The following is a 17,629-nucleotide window of genomic DNA, read 5'->3' as shown; positions in this document are numbered from 1 at the left end:
TTCAGAGGGGTTCATAGAGCTTTCGGCCTCAGTGTCACTGCACCTGCTGCACCATTGAAATCATGGTCCTAGTGCCGGCTAAATAATTGCACTTGTAACTGCCTGTTTAGTACTAAAATTGAGCAATATTGTGTGTTTAAAGAGGTCCCTAAAGGTTTTGGCCCTGTGCCACTACACCTGCTGCATCATTCAAATCAAGCTCCTTTTAACTGCAAGGTAACTGTAATTGTGATTGCCTTTATAGTAGTAAAATATAGCTATATTAGGGGTTTAGAGGATTTCTGACAACTTTTGGGCCCGGTGTCATTGCACCTGTTACATCATTCAAATCATGAGACTGTTGTCTTCAAGGTAACTACCCTTGTGACTCCCTGTTTATTAGCAAAATATAGCAATATCAGGTGTTTATTGGGGTGCCTAGGGCTTTGGGTCCTGGTGCTACAGCACCTGCTGCACCATTCCAATCATAACCCTATTGCCTGCTAGATAACTGCACTTGTGACTGTCTTGCTTAGTAGTAAACTCTAGCAATAATATAGTTTTATTGGGGTCCCTAGAGCTTTTGGCCCCAGCGCCACACCACCTGCTGCTCCAATCACATCAATTCCTTTTACCTGCAAGGTAACTACACTTGTGACTGCATGTTTTGTAGTCATATATAGCAAAATTATGTGTTTAGAGGAGTTCCAACAACTTTTGGGCTAAGTTCCACTGTACCTGCTACATCATTCAAACCATGACCCTGTTGTCTGCTAGCTAACTGCACTTGTGGTTGCCGGTTTAGGAATAAAATATAGCAAAGTTATGTGTTTAGTGGTGTGCTGGAGCTTTTTTTCCTGGTGCGACTACACCTGCTGCACTATTGAAATCATGACCCTAGTGCTTGCTAGATAACTGCACTTATGACTGCCTGTTTAGTTGTAAAATATTGCAATATTAGGTGTTCTGAGGAGTTCTGACCACGCCTGGGCCCAGTGCCATTGCACCTGCTCCATCATTCAAATAATACCCTGTTGCCTGCAAGATAACTGCAGACTGTCTATTTAGTAGTAAAATACAGCAATATTTGGTGTTTATTGAGGTGCCTAGAGTGTTTGATTCTGTGCCACTGCACCTGCTGCAGCACTGAAATCATGACAGTGTTGTCTGCAAGGTAACTGCACTTGTGACTAGCCCTGGGCATAGTTTGCGTAGTAGTGCTACGCGAAGTGCACTTCGCATTACGCGAGCTACGCAAACTGCTTAGTGCGGTAGGAAAAATGCTGTTCGCACTGATTGCACAGTGCCAGATGCTTGTCCACACTGTGCAATCATTGCAAACGGCATCTTGAACAGTGCAAGCAGTCGTTTTCTGCCGCTCGAGTAGATTTGTACTCGAGCTGCAGCTTTCTCAACGCGGACTGGTAATTCTCATCGTGAGCGGTCGTGAGCATACGCGACCACTCGCAATGAAAAACCTGACCTCCCCGCATTGAGAATCTCGCTGGGAGGTATATTTTCCACGCTTGCGATCGACAACTTGATATTGCTGATCGCGAATGAGGAAAAACTCGCCGGGATGTTGATTTTGCTTATTCGCGGTCGCCCACTTGACGTTGAGGACCGCGAGCAAACAAAAAATGCCCGCTACGCAATTTTGCACAGTGCTACGTGCAATTCGAGTAGTGCGTAGTAGCGCAAACTCCGCATGTTCCGCAAGCGTAGCGTAGTCCTACTACCAGGGTTACTTGTGACTGCCTGTTTAATTAAATGTTTTAGCAATAATTTGGATTTAGTAGGGTCCATAGAACTTTTGGCCTTGGTACCGCAGCACCTGCTGCACCATTCAAATCAAGTCGCTTTTACTGCAAGGTAACTGCAAATATAACTGCCTGTTTAGTAGTCAAATACAACAATATTATGTGTTTAGAGGAGTTCTGACACGTTTTCGGCCCAATGATACTGCACCTACTGCACCATTCAAATCATGACCCGGTTGTCTGCAAGGTAACTGCACTTGTGGCTGCTTGTTTAGTAGTAAACTATAGCATAGGTCTTGTATATTAACTTAATTTTAACATGGTATGTTCATTAGAACAATTAGAATTTGATCATAATGACCAAATAAATTATGTTAAAAAAATCAATACGATAATGCCTACAAAGTGCAAAGAAAGGGACTGAGCCATGAATAGGAAATGCCACAAAAGGTCTGAGGCTAAAGCATGTGTTTATACAAGTAAGTAATATAAAGCAAGCATTCTAGCATACTGTTAGAAGCGGTCTGCCTTTTCTGTGGGAACAGATCTTATCTTGACAGTGAATAAGGCTTAAACCGTGTGAGCAGCTTTAGTGGAAGTATCGTAAATGCCTTCAGCCAGGGGAAGTTAACAAAAAAAAAGAGTTCCACACAAAAGAGTATAAACACAGTAATTCAGCTATGGGAACTTGAGAGCTCCCTTTTAATATATATTAAATGCAAGCGCTGTGAAAGCGAAACCTAAAAAATACTATGCCGCTCCAACACTACATTGTCTCCTCTACAGGCACACACAGGATCTATCACCACCTTATCTCAGTGGGCGTGGGCATAGCGCAGGAGGAAGAGTTGCCACGTGGCCAATCGCTGCTGCTTTTGCCTGGAAATTCACCAGAAGGCGCCGGATTATTGTGAGGATGGGCCTAAGATCTGCTCACTGCTCACACTGTCGCTTTTAAATGTATTTTCTAACAAAACTGCACTCGGTGCTGCGGGTAAACTTAAACAAGACATCAAGCAACTTTCTGTGATGGTGACCATGGAAACGCAACTCCTCTGACCCCGAGCCCGCCAGGTTGGGTAAAATTGCCTGCAGTGACAGGCTGAGGTAGCAGCATGGCAAAATAATCGAGCAATGATTGCAGTGCCTCATTGCACAATTTTAGTCGGAGGAGCTGTAATTATGCATTACATATACATTTCAGTGTGGTAAGGAAGACCCCACTACTAAAATGCATCATTCTAACACCTGATGTGAGGTATTTGGTAGGGCTGCCACCCTACAGACCTCTTCTAAACATGGGGATAAGTGTTTCCTCTTTTTACCTTCCAGCTTCTTTGTATTCCTTACATTTGCCCACTCCCACAATCCTCCAAGGCTACTGAACTGGTGTGTCTTGTGTCCAATCATTTGTTTTCCACATAAATAGCAACTCCCACTAGTAGACTGATGGGTTGACAACCTTTTGCTGCTTTAATCTGACCCAGTCTGTCATTGTATGGTTCAGGACAAACCCTGGGCCCTACTAAACACTAGTCTTTCTGGGTGCATGCCTTGCATGTTGGTCCTGTATATCAGGAATTATTGCCTCAACTGTGAGATCTGTGTTTGTGACTTTGAAGGTTACATTGCCTTTCAACCTGTGCCTCTCTCGCGGAGCTCAATTATTTATGCATAGAGTCCTAATCAGCCGAGATTCTGTGTCTCACTTGAGAGACACAACATACATACAAGCCATTTAGTGGGTTATGCATTTGCAATTTCAGTGGCACATCAAACCTTTGAAATTCATATTTCTTACATTACATTTGCAATTTTAGATTGAAGTTTAGCAGACAGCACAACTGTCTGGTTTTGCTAATGACATCTTGGGGATATTCGGAAACCTTCCCTGGCAATGCATTCCACCTATTGCTTACCATTGGCTTTGTGGTTTGTAACTCACATTTGCTTGCTTTCAATTTGCTGGATTTATTTGATTTAGGCTGGTCAGCTTGAGTTCTTCCCTTTTCCAAACCCTATTTAATGTATTCTTCCACCAGTACTGAATTTCTGCAATCAGGCTTTTAAATCTTGTTCTTATCTTGTCACATTTGCTATGCATTAAAAGACAGAGGTAAAATGGCAGACTCCGTCATCCAAGGTGCTTGGTGTTTACTTTTCTTTCTAAGACTTCAAAGTGAGAGGATGTATGTGACAATCATGCTGTAAATCAAAGTTTGCCGTACAATGTTATATTTTTTCTTGCACTAACAAAAATTCTAATGTCTGCGAATAAACTCTTCAGATATTTTATATTTTGGAAAGCACAAATGAAGCAAATGTATTAAGTAATTCTGAAGTGTGGTGGAAACAAATATTTAAATTTGACTTTAAAAAAATCCACACTCTAGGTGAAGACATTCCCTCACATTATTGTTTGCACGCTGTATTATCTTATCAGTAAAACTGTATGTCTGGGCGAATATATTGGTCTTTTCAATTGAAGATATGTTGTCTATAATGGCAATGCCCCATCACACCATGCATACTCTACTTTACCCCACACTACTCCATTCCACTCTATTCTGCATTACTCCACTCCACACCACTGCACTCTACTCAGCACCATTCCACTCCAAGCCACTCCACACTGCATCACTGAACTCTACTCTGCACCACTCCACTCCAAGCCACTTAACTCAACGCCTCTTTACTCTACACCACTCTACTTAATGCCAGTGCATTCTACCCCAAACACTCTACAATGCACCTGCACCACTGAACTCTTCGCCACTGCACCCTACTGCAATCCACTCTAAGCCTCTCTAATCTATTCGGCACCACTGCACTCTATGACACTACTCTATACCACTGCACTCTATGCCACTTCACTCCACTCTGAAACAATGTACTATATCCCACTGCACTCTACGCCACTCTATTCCACTGTATACCATTTCACTCTATGCCGCTGCAACCTTCCTAGCACCACTCCACTCCATGCTACAGTGGTGCAATCTATGCCACTGCACTCTATGCCACTTTACTCAAAACCAATACACTCTACGCCAATACACTCTACACCAATACACTCTACGCCAATACACTCTACGCCACAGCAATGTATGGTACTATACTCTGCAACACTTTACTCTACACCACTGCCCTCTACGATATTCTACTCCACACCACTGCACTCTATGTCACCTTACTCTGCACCACTCTACTCCAATGCACTTTGCCACTCTGCTCTACTGCACTCTACAACACACTATTCTGCAACACTATACTTTCTGCCATTGAACTCTGCATCACTCCACTCTGTGCAAATCTACTGTGGCAGCGGACGCACCCAGGAGTGAATCGGAGAAATGGGGGTCAAGCAGCAGCAAAGCCACCGCTACGGACGAACATGATAAACATGGCGGACGATGTGAAAAGTCCGCAGTCATGCCTAACACTGCACAAACAAAATAGCCCTGCACCCAAAACATACAATACACATACACAGAAACATAAATAAGGAGAATAATACACATAACCACTCCCACAACACACCTGACCACCTAAATCCCATTGGACACACCCACACAGCTGAGTATAAAGCCACCCCCTGCACTGACCACAATCTTTTGCAACACTCCAGAAGACAAGGCCATACACCACATCTGACAGGAGAGGCAAAAGACCACAGCAGGGAGTGGGGGAAAGATGGCGGCCGGTCCGTAAGTCCGGTCGGGAGCTCCGTGCCAGGAATCACTCTCAAACACAGCCAGAGTGAATTTAACCCATCGCTGCTTACCTTTATTGATGGGAAGGTGTCAGGCACCCCGTCGATGTATCAGAGGATACATGTCAAAAGCTTAATTCGAATGTTAGTTATCCCGGTTCCACGGCCCCCGGCTCTCGGCTCTATGCGGCTGGAATCACAGTGACCTGCAGCTGCCTGAAGCAGCTCGAGGAGGAGGGAGGAGCCCGCTGTGGTTTTTCCGGGGATTGCTGAGCGCTGAGAGACTGAGTAGCAGCTGCAGGAAAAGCGACCAGAAATGTTTTAATATTGCCGGCAGGATTTCCGAAAAAACGATTTTGACACGGATATGAGGTGAGGCAATGCTGCTTTTCACTGAAGGGCGCCGGTAACGGTTGAGTGAGTGAGGAAAGGCAGTGAGGAAAGGCAGTGAGGCAGGCGAGGAAGGCAACCCGGTCTGTTTTTTTTTTTTCTTTTTTTTTTGGGCAAGCTCACCATTTCAGTCCCTGTCCCGAGAGGGTGATTAAGAACACTATAGTATTATCGAAAAGGGAAAATAGGGGATGGTTTTCATTACATCGGTAGCCTCCAAGTTCCCAGGTGCTGCTTGTGAGCACCTGAGTCACGGTATCACTACCCCCTCGGCTAGTGAGAAGGGCGCGGGGGTAAGAAGGTGGCAGACGGCTTTTAGAGCCAGAAGACACTGTCTGCAAGCTTCCAGTAGAGTAGCCCAAACATTTAGAGGGAAAGCGAGTAGGGCCGAGTTATGGCCCAGATTCTATCAGTACTTTGCTGATTCAAATGAAAATTTACAGGCTGATCTCTTAATCTCAACCCAAGAAGCTAAAGGTGGGGGGGCAAGAGAGGCAATCCAGGCGATTAGGAGTCTGCCCTCTTTATTTGGTGGCTCTGGTACAAAGGAGTTAGAGGCAGCAGGGCAGCTAGCAAGTCCACCTGGATTAATATTTATCAGCGAGGTGGAAGAGAAGATTGTTCATATCTTGGCAGTGTCAGCTCCCCTTAGATGTTTGGATACATTTAATGTAAAGCTTGGCGTTTTAGGCGCGATCGATGGACTAAAACTGGAGGGGTTGAAGGGGAGTTCAGAAGCATCGCAGGCTGCACCTAAAGATCTAAAAAAGGTTATAGCCTCAAGCAAACAGTTAGGACCTCTCCTATCGGTAGTTCTAGATCGGGAGGGAGTTGAGCAAGATCCAAACTTAACTGTGGCAGAGGCAAGTAAGGCTAAAACGGCTGGGTCAGACACTAAAGTAAAATCTTGTTACAGCCTCAGAAATAGGCAGTTTCTTAAAACTTTGGTTTCCCCTACTCCTAAGCAGGCGGTAATTCCTAGAGTCACAAGGAGGGTAACACGGAAAGTTTTGAATTTACAGGCAGGAGTTGCCGTAAATAAAAAGGGAGTGCCGGGCGATAATCTGGTCCTAGGTAAGAGAGGGAAAGGTGATAAAGTAAAAGTTACGCCATCCTTAAGATCTTATTTCAAAGTGCAAGAAAAGATCGGAGGTAAAGTTATGGCGGAAAGCTCGGCTCTCCAAGGCTTGGCTGATTATCACCCTCCTGAGAGCCGGGGGGGACAGGAGAACTTAGCAAATTCAACAGTTTTCACAAATGCACAAGACCCTCAACCACAAACGGTGCAACTGGCACCCTCGGCATCGGTTCCGGTGTCACCACAGGATCTTATTCAGAGTCACCCTGATAAGGACTGTACAACGAACACACAGCCTGACTCTCTGGATTCCTCATCAATAAGATCTAGTACTTTATCTCAGCCAGTCTCCCAAACCACTCTATCAGCTTACTGTGATAATCCACAGAGCTCCTCACGAAAGGGCCCTGGTAACACCACAGAGACTTTGCTGGAGTTGATGCTGGAGGAGATGAGGTCTAGGTTTAAAGTCTCTGAAGACAATCAGAATAAGTTACATGAGAGATTTGAATCTTTAGATCATAAGCTTTCCGCATTAAACGACAGGGTCTCCACAGTGGAAGCAGAGACGGAGGGGTTGGCAAAAAGAGCAGGAGTCTCGGAGAAGAATATCAGAGACTTGAGGGCAAAGGACAAGTCGATAGAAGAAAAATTGGAATTCCTGGAAAACCAATCAAGGAGATCTAACCTAAGATTCCTGAATATACCTGAAGGGCAGGAAGGGTCCAATATAAGAAAGTTTATTATTTCCTTGATTGAAGAACACTTCCCTTGGAGTAAGGCCTTAAACTTAGAAGAAGATATCCAGCGAGTACATAGGGATCCCTTTAGGAAAACTAAAGAAAGGAAGAACCCAAGGAAGATCCTAGTAAACTTTAAGTCATACATTACTAAAGAAAAAATTCTAAGTGAGGGACTCAAAAATGGAGAGTACAGCAAAGAGGGCTGGTCCTTCAAAATCCGTTCGGATATTGCCAAGGTAACACAGGATAGACAATGGGAGCTGGGCCAGAGAATGCCGGAGCTAAGATCACTAGGGGCTACGGTCCAAATGAAATTCCCTGCTGCATTAAGAATTATGTGGAGGAACAAAATGTTCAATATAAGAGACCCGCTGGAAGTAGATTCCTTGCTGGAACAGATGCGTGATGACATTCAAGTGCAATCTCTATCACAGAAATGAAAGACGCTATAGACATAAGAAAAAGAAGGGGATAGGAAATGACTGTAAATAGGGGGCGGTAGGAGTAAACTCACTCATTGGCAATTTTCTTTGTTTTCTTATCTTTTTTGGCACGGGCTCAAAAAGGGCTAAAGCATAGCCCAAAGAAAAGGGAGGCTTTCCCAGGGAGGGAATGTGTTTCCCCGTGCCTTTTCTTTTCAACCTCTCATCTTTTCGATAATTCTACAGTTTCTTTATGAATGTGCACGAGGGGAGAAGGACGGGGAGCACAAGGGGGTTGGGAGCAATTTGGGAAAAAATGAAAAAAAAGTCCTCACCACGCTTTTAGTAAAGGAGAAGCAGTGTCTAAATTTAAATAGGAACTTTAACTCGCCCAGTTTTGTCAATATTGTCATAACCAATAATGGATAAAAATCAAAGATCTTTAAAAATAATAACATGGAATGTTAATGGTCTAAGAACCAAGAGTAGACGCCGTAAAATTTTCGAATATCTAAAGTGTCAGGACAGTGAAATTATAATATTACAAGAAACACACTTAGTTAAAAAAGAGTGGGAAGAAATAATTAGTACCCTTAAATGGGTAGATTGTTACATCTGCACAGATCAAGAGAGTGTTATTAAAGGAGTCGCAATCTTGTTTAAAAAATCTCTGAATGTAAGAATTATTTCTGCTGAAACAGACCCTAAGGGAAGGTGGGCAATAGCCAATATAAGCATCCTAAATAATACTTTTACGGTGGCCGGATATTATGGGCCCAACTTAGATGACCCAACCCCACTTCAATCTTTGTACTCCTATTTGATCTCCTCTACATCTCCTTTGATTTTGGGAGGGGACTTTAATATCATCTTGGATCCAAGAACAGACCGCTCCCCTAGGGGTAACCAGAACAGCTTACCAAAAATGAGGGAGTGGTTGGGGGTATACAAGAGAGACCTCAATCTTATGGATGTATGGAACATAAAGGGGATCAAACAGGATAAGTTCACCTTTTCTAACAAAAAGTTGGGTATCCATTCTAGAATAGACTATTTCTTAATAGACCAGGGTCTTCTAGACAGCATCTTGTTTGTAAAGCACCTTCCCGCACATTTGTCTGATCATTCGGCTGTGGAAATTAACTTAAAAATAAATAACGACTCAGATCCACCAAGATGGACTTTTGATCGGTCTATTCTTCTAAATTCAGCCATAGTAAACCTACTCAAGCAAGACACAGAAATATATTTCCAAGAGAATAAGGGTAGCGCGGTACCTCAAATTGTGTGGGAGGCTTATAAGGCTGTAATAAGGGGCAGGATTGGAGGGTTAGCCTTCAATAAAGCTAGAGAGATGAAAAAAGACATTAAAAAACTAGAGGAAAATATTACATCTATAGATCGGCAGTTGTCCATGGCACCGTCTTACTTACGAACTCAAGAGCTAGCTAAGGAAAGACAGGAAAAAAAAGAAAGTCTAACAGAATTACTAGAGGGTAAAATTAGAGAAAGATGGGACTGTAGTAAACTTGCCCATTATGAATATGGTGAAGGCTGCGGGAAGTTGTTGGCCTGGAAAACCAAAACAGACTTGGTAAAAAATAAGATCAACTGTATAGATCCGAGAGATCCCTTGCAAAATGGCCTAGAAGATTCTGTTATTAAACAGGAATTTATGGCTTTCTTCTCCGACTTATACTTGGAGGATTGTAACCCAGACATTGAAGAGATTAACAGGTTTGTGGTTGCCCAAAATGTCCCCACTCTTCAAGCGGAGGATAAAGAGAGTCTAAACAGGCCAATCACAACAGGGGAGGTAGAAGCAGCAATGAAAGAATTAAAAAGAGGCAAGGCGGCAGGCCCTGATGCACTACCTTATGAGTTCTATCTACATTTGAAAGATGTGTTAATACCCCATCTGACCAAACTCTTTAATGAGATTTTTATAAACAACAAAAAAATTCCAGAAACGTGGAACGACGCAACTATCACAGTTCTTTTAAAACCTGGCAAGAACCCAAAAAAATGCGAGTCTTATCGCCCAATTTCCATATTAAACTGTGATTATAAAATATTCACTCAAATCATGGCTAAAAGAATAGGGAAAATCGCAGGAACTCTAATAAATACCAGCCAAAAGGGCTTCGTGACAGGAAGGCACCTTCAGGACCTCACGCAAGAATTGATTGGGGCAATAGACATTGCCATTTCAGAGAAAAGTGCTTTATCAATAATTGCAATAGATGCGGCTAAAGCATTTGATAGAGTCTGCTGGAAGTACCTTAGTGAAGTGCTAAAACAGTTTAATCTGGGAGACAATATAGTTAATATGGTAGAAAACATTTACAACTCCCCTAGGGCCAAAATCCTAATCAATGGTAAATTAACTAGCGATATTCACATAGGTAGAGGAACTCGTCAAGGGTGCCCCCTCTCCCCCCTCCTTTTTAATTTTTATATTGAACCTGTAGCAGAATGTCTAAGGAATCTTCCCTCAATACAGCTTTTTCTCTATCAAGGATGGCAAAAAAAAATAGCCCTTTATGCCGACGACCTTATGATTTTTACATCAGATGTGAAAGAGGCGTTAAAAATAGTAGAAGAGACCTTGCTAAGTTTCGGTAAAATATCTGGTTATCAGATGAACCAGACCAAAACAGAAATTATGAGCTGGAATGACGTATTCGCTTCCCCATTTTGCAAGGAGAAAATGAGATATCTAGGAATAGACTTAGTAAAGGATATAGACAAGATTCCACAAACTAATCTACAGAGAGTAGAAACAGAAGTTAATAAACTCCTGAAGGTCTGGAGCAGTCTCCCGCTTACATTCCTAGGAAGATCTAACATAATAAAAATGACAATCTTGCCAAAATTCACTTTTATTTTTAGCGCAATTCCTTTAGAATTCAAAAAAGAAGCTTTAAAGAAAATCCAGGGGAAAATATCCACGTTTATATGGTCAGCAAAAAGACCGAGGATAGCCTGGCATAAGCTAAGAAGGAAAAAAGAGCAGGGTGGTATAGCCAGCCCGGACATAATAGAATACTGTCGGGCATTTCAATTTAAATATGTAAGGACATTGTTGGGCCACTTTGAAACTTACCCACAGCACTTCCAAAGCACAACAAACAATACAAGTCATTTCCTTTATAAATTTGGTCACCCAAAATTTTTCAAGAAAATAAAATTGAAGACCTTAAAATCAGCATCTAAATTATGGTATGGTTTTAGGTGTACCCTGGGTATCCCTCTATATAGTGAGAAGGCCCCAATCTGGGACTCGCCAACTACACCAGAATGTCTTAAGGACAGTCTTGCTGGTCCACTCAAACAGGCAGGCATAGTAGAATGGGGCCAACTTCTTTTTCAAAATAAACTCCTCGAATGGGATATTCTGTCGCAACGGACAAATTACACACTCTCTAAATTTAAGTACTATCAGATGTTGAGCTGGTCGAACTCTTTAAAGGAAACTAGAAAAGGAAACCTCAAATTGGAAGTCAAATTCCTGGAGGCAAATCAATTCAAGAAAGAAATACCCTACTGGTACTGGGCCTTAATACTAGCAGGAGAAGACGACTTTCGGATTCCGGAGAGCATCTGGGGTAAAGATCTGCCGACGCTGGATTTAAATAGTACATGGCAAGTATCTATGAACAAATGCTGGTCTATTGTATCTTCTGCTGCTCTCAAAAGAAACCATTTATTCACCACACATAGAGCTTATTGGACCCCGAAGAGGCTTTCCAAACTGAGTGGAGATGCATTGAGAAGCTGTCCGAAATGTGGTTTGAATAAAGCTGAAGACCTGCATATGTTCTGGCAGTGCCCCAGCCTCGAAGGTTTCTGGAAAGACGTTGGTATGACATTAGAACGGGCCCTAGGAAAGCAACTAATTGTGAGTATGGATTTGGTTGTTTTTGGGGTCTCGGGTAGACCGGTCATGAATGCTCTATCGAAAGTCGAGGAAAATGTAGTCTTTATTTTAATCCTGCTGGCTAGGAGGGAGCTTTGTATTAAATGGGTAAGCCCGGTAGCCCCCTCTCGAAATGAATGGCTAGCGTCAGTCTTAAGGGTGTACAATTTTGACAGAAAAAAGAGTGGGAGTTCGAAAAAGTTTAAATTTTGGGATATATGGGAAAACTTTAATAAGGGGTGACTAGGGGTATGGGTAGAAGTGGGATTGTGTGACTTGGTGTTTTTCCACCCTTACATATGTCCAATGATTACGCTACCGCAACAAAATGGAATGGATGGTACTTCGAAGTAGCCATCATGGCTAGCTTATCTCAGATCCGGTGAACGAAGACCTCTTCTCTTAAAGGTATGGAAGTAAAGGGTGCGCCTTTTCCGAAACATCAGAAAGAAATGGCCTGGGTATCCGAAAAGATACATTCTGGGTGGAGTAAGAAGAAGCGACCCTGATATTCTCCTACTTTAAAATCAGTTGCGTAATGAGGACAAAAAAAAAAAAAAAAAAAAAAAAAGACCACAGCACACCCATCCACCAACCACCACCACCACCACCATCACACCATCACAAACAACCCCCACTACACAACACCCCACACACATCATCACCACACCCCTGAACCCACACACCCTTGCACCCACAAACACCTCAACCCTCCACACCATGGCAGCACAAAAAATGCCAAAATTCACCGTCACTGAGTTGACAGTCATGGTCAACGAGATTGTAAGAGTAGAGCCACAACTATTTGGTAGCCTGGTCCAACAGACACCATTAGCCACCAGGACAAAAATGTGGGAAAGGATAGTCCAAAGGGTGAATGCAGTAGGGGCCGCCCCAAGATCCAAGAAGGAGATCCCGAAGCGGTGGAATGATCTCAAGAGGGTTGTCAAGGAGAAGAGGAGCAAGAACTGGACGCTGGCAAACGTGACTGGCAGTGGCCCTCCCGTCCCACAAAAGACATTCACACCATGGGAGGATAAGGTGCTTGCCATCCTTCTACCTGAGAGTCTCACAGGAGTAGCCGGGAGAGCGGAGGCTGGTAAGTACACACAAATGTCCCACACCACAATGACAATTAGCTCCTTGCAAAACCCAAACACCATTTGAATGTCCATCCCCATCCAACATGTAGCCAGCCACCCTGCTTAGGAGGCCTGTATGGGCGAGGGAGGTCTGTACAACAACTCCCACCATCCCCCCTGTGCCACACCCCAGCATCATGGAGGGCTCCCCCACCCAGCAGCATGTGTCAGCCATTGTACTGTAAGACAAACAGACTCACAGGTTGGTAGCCATCTTCACTGGGAGTTTGTGGAAGGGAGGGAGGTCTGTACAACAACTCCCACCATCCCCCCTGTATCAAAGCTGAGCATCATGGAGGGCTCCCCCACCCAGCAGCATGTGGCAGCCATTGCACTGTTTGACAAACAGACTAACAGGTTGGTAGCCATCTTCACTGGGAGTGTGTAGAAGGGATGGAGGTCTGTACAACAACTCCCACCATCCCCCTGTATCAAAGCTGAGCATCATGGAGGGCTCCCCCACCCAGCAGCATGTGGCAGCCATTGCACTGTTTGACAAACAGACTAACAGGTTGGTAGCCATCTTCACTGGGAGTGTGTAGAAGGGATGGAGGTCTGTACAACAACTCCCACCATCCCCCCTGTATCAAAGCTGAGCATCATGGAGGGCTCCCCCACCCAGCAGCATGTGTCAGCCATTGCACTGTTTGACAAACAGACTTACAGGTTGGTAGCCATCTTGTATTGGAGCACTGTTTTCGGGTAGGAGGGTTGTATCACAACTCCAACCATCCCGCCTGTGCCACACCCCAGCAGCATGGAGGCCTCCCCCACCCAGCAGCATGTGTCAGCCATTGCACTGTTAGACAAACAGACTCACAGGTTGGTAGCCATCTTCACTGGGAGTTTGTGGAAGGGAGGGAGGTCTGTACAACAACTCCCACCATCCCCCTTGTATCAAAGCTGAGCATCATGGAGGCCTCCCCCACCCAGCAGCATGTGTCAGCCATTGCACTGTTTCACAAACAGACTCACAGGTTGGTAGCCATCTTCACTGGGAGTGTGTGGAAGGGAGGGAGGCCTGCACTACTACTCGAACCATCCCCCCTGTGCCACACCCCAGCATCATGGAGGCCTCTCCCACCCAGCAGCATGTGTCAGCCATTGCACTGTTTGACAAACAGACTAACAGGTTGGTAGCCATCTTGTATTGGACCACTGTTTTCGGGTGGGAGGGTTGTATCACAACTCCCACCATCCCCCCTGTGCCACACCCCAGCAGCATGGAGGCCTCCCCCACCCAGCAGCATGTGTCAGCCATTGCACTGTTTGACAAACAGACTTACAGGTTGGTATCCATCTTGTATTGGAGCACTGTTTTCGGGTTGTAGGGTTGTATCACAACTTCAACCATCCCCCCTGTGCCACACCCCAGCAGCATGGAGGCCTCCCCCACCCACCAGCATGTGTCAGCCATTGCACTGTTAGACAAACAGACTCACAGGTTGGTAGCCATCTTCACTGGGAGTTTGTGGAAGGGAGGGAGATCTGTACAACAACTCCCACCATCCCCCCTGTATCAAAGCTGAGCATCATGGAGGCCTCCCCCACCCAGCAGCATGTGTCAGCCATTGCACTGTTTCACAAACAGACTCACAGGTTGGTAGCCATCTTCACTGGGAGTGTGTGGAAGGGAGGGAGGCCTGCACTACTACTCCCACCATCCCCCCTGTGCCACACCCCAGCATCATGGAGGCCTCCCCCACCCAGCAGCATGTGTCAGCCATTGCACTGTTTGACAAACAGACTAACAGGTTGGTAGCCATCTTGTATTGGACCACTGTTTTCGGGTGGGAGGGTTGTATCACAACTCCCACCATCCCCCCTGTGCCACACCCCAGCAGCATGGAGGCCTCCCCCACCCAGCAGCATGTGTCAGCCATTGCACTGTTTCACAAACAGACTCACAGGTTGGTAGCCATCTTCACTGGGAGTGTGTGGAAGGGATGGAGGTCTGTACAACAACTCCCACCATCCCCCCTGTATCAAAGCTGAGCATCATGGAGGGCTCCCCCACCCAGCAGCATGTGTCAGCCATTGCACTGTTTGACAAACAGACTAACATGTTGGTAGCCATCTTGTATTGGAGCACTGTTTTCGGGTGGGAGGGTTGTATCACAACTCCCACCATCCCCCCTGTGCCACACCCCAGCAGCATAGAGGCCTCCCCCACCCAGCAGCATGTGTCAGCCATTGCACTGTTAGACAAACAGACTCACAGGTTGGTAGCCATCTTCACTGGGAGTGTGTAGAAGGGAGGGAGGTCTGTACAACAACTCCCACCACCCCCCCTGTATCAAAGCTGAGCAGCATGGAGGCCTCCCCCACCCAGCAGCATGTGTCAGCCATTGCCCCCTGCACAGTTACTTAACAGGTACGTATCTACAATAAATCCACACGAAGTGTGTGTGTGACCTGCATCCAGAAAACCGACAACAATCCAACCCAAAGCATTGAGAATCAATATGTATGACTCCATGATGTCCCCCAACACTATTAAATGTCAGACGGTGTAGCCATTATTACTTCAACTGATGAATGCACATGTAAGTAGTGTACAGACACATGATGATACGCAGATTACACTAACACTGACCACTCCCCATCTACTCCACAGGTGACAAAGAACTCACTGCTGAGGACAACACCAATGACCAGCAGAGCCAGTCTCCACCACCGGCCCATGGACTCTCAGGAGTAGAATCCCAGGACAGCTTGGACGATGAGCTCCAGCCCGGCCCGTCAGGTGTGCCACAGACCCAGAGGTCCCATGACCCCATCCTCCCCACCACCACCTCTGCTGCCACTATAACGCAGCAGACCCCTGCAGCCACGGCCTCTACCACCACAACCACCACCGCCACCACCGCCACCACCGCCACTGCCACCAACACCAACAGGACCACCAGTACCACCTGCAGCAACGTCCCTGTCCCCAGGGACGAAGAACCCACACCAACAGCTGTGGAGGGCAGGGAGAGAGTGCGTGGTCCCCCAGTGGCGAGGGAAGAGGTCCGTGGTGGCAAAACAAGTGGGAGGGCCAGGGTCACCACCAGACCTCGGGAGGAGTGGACACCATCCCTGGACCACTTCACAAGAGTTGTGGAGGCCTACCAACAGGTCCAGGGACAAAGTGGCCGGTCAGATGAATTCATGAGGGAGCTCATCCAGCGGATGAGGTCCATCGATAACCGTCTGGGACAGATGGTGGACCTCATGGGCCAGCAAGTGGCGTTGCAGAGGGACAGGCCTGTGTCCCAACCACCACCTCCGTCCCCTCCTGTTGTGCTGCATGATGACAGTGCTCCATCCTCCCCTGCGCCAACAGAGAGGGACGAGTCCCCTGACGTCGCTGGCCAATCAGCTGCCCCCCCCCCCCAAAAGAACCAGGGGGCGTCCTAAGAAGAGCCTGGGATTCTCTGGAGGCAATGCACCTACCACACGCCAGTCACGGAGCCAGCCGTGAAGACAACCCTCTTCCCAACTGCATTCACACTTTGGACTATCCTTCCCCACATTGCCCTGGCAATGGCACCTCACCGTTGGACTGGGTGACCACATCCATGTGGTCTCTACTCGTACAACTCATTGAACTGGACTGTCAACTCAGTGCACATTCCACACCTTCCTGTAAATATCACCGCACCAATCACATGTACACTCCAAAAATAAAATACCTGATGCACAAGATTTTGTGTTGTGATTTTTATAGTGCAGTATTTACATAGTTCCAGATGTCCATGATGTGTACCAATGATGTACAGTATGCAGGCCAGGAACCCTCTGTAGCACCTAGGGAGACACAACAGAACAACAGTCACTGGTGTCATTGTGGCAACACACAGATCACAGCACACAAAATAACCTAAACTTCACAGCCAAATTACACAATGTCTAGCAGATATGCACAAAGAAAGTACTATACACATCTCGGCACTGAAATTCCATTTCACAAAATACACACATGGGTGACAGTACATGTGGCCATTGGTCATTGCCTCGCATAGCCATTCATAACAAAAACAACAACATCAGACAATGTTCACATGGATCACTGAAATAATATCGAGGGACAAAATATCGACTTGCAAAAATATCGTGGACAAAATATCGACAGTCAAAATATCGAGTTTGTATCTACAAACAGGTAAGTACAAAAATATCGAGTACAAAATATCGTTTACAATAATATAGTTGTAAAAAATATCGACTTTATTAAAAACAGTGTTAAATTAAATTAATATTAAAATTTAATTACTAAAATATACTTAAAAATACTTACATTAACTTATAATAATTAAATAATAAATTAAAATAATAAAAATAATTTTTTACAATCTTATTTGTTAAAACATATATATATAGTAACATACTATAATTAAATAAGATACTATTATATTACCGTACGATACCAGAAGTGTAAAAAATACTATTCCCACTCCAAAGAGTGCAAGCGTAGGGAAAGCGTTGGATAGCGTAGGGGT

This window comes from Lissotriton vulgaris, chromosome 5 (assembly GCF_964263255.1).
Source record: "Lissotriton vulgaris chromosome 5, aLisVul1.2, whole genome shotgun sequence".
Classification (NCBI taxonomy): domain Eukaryota; kingdom Metazoa; phylum Chordata; class Amphibia; order Caudata; family Salamandridae; genus Lissotriton; species Lissotriton vulgaris.
This window is presented reverse-complemented; position numbering follows the sequence as displayed.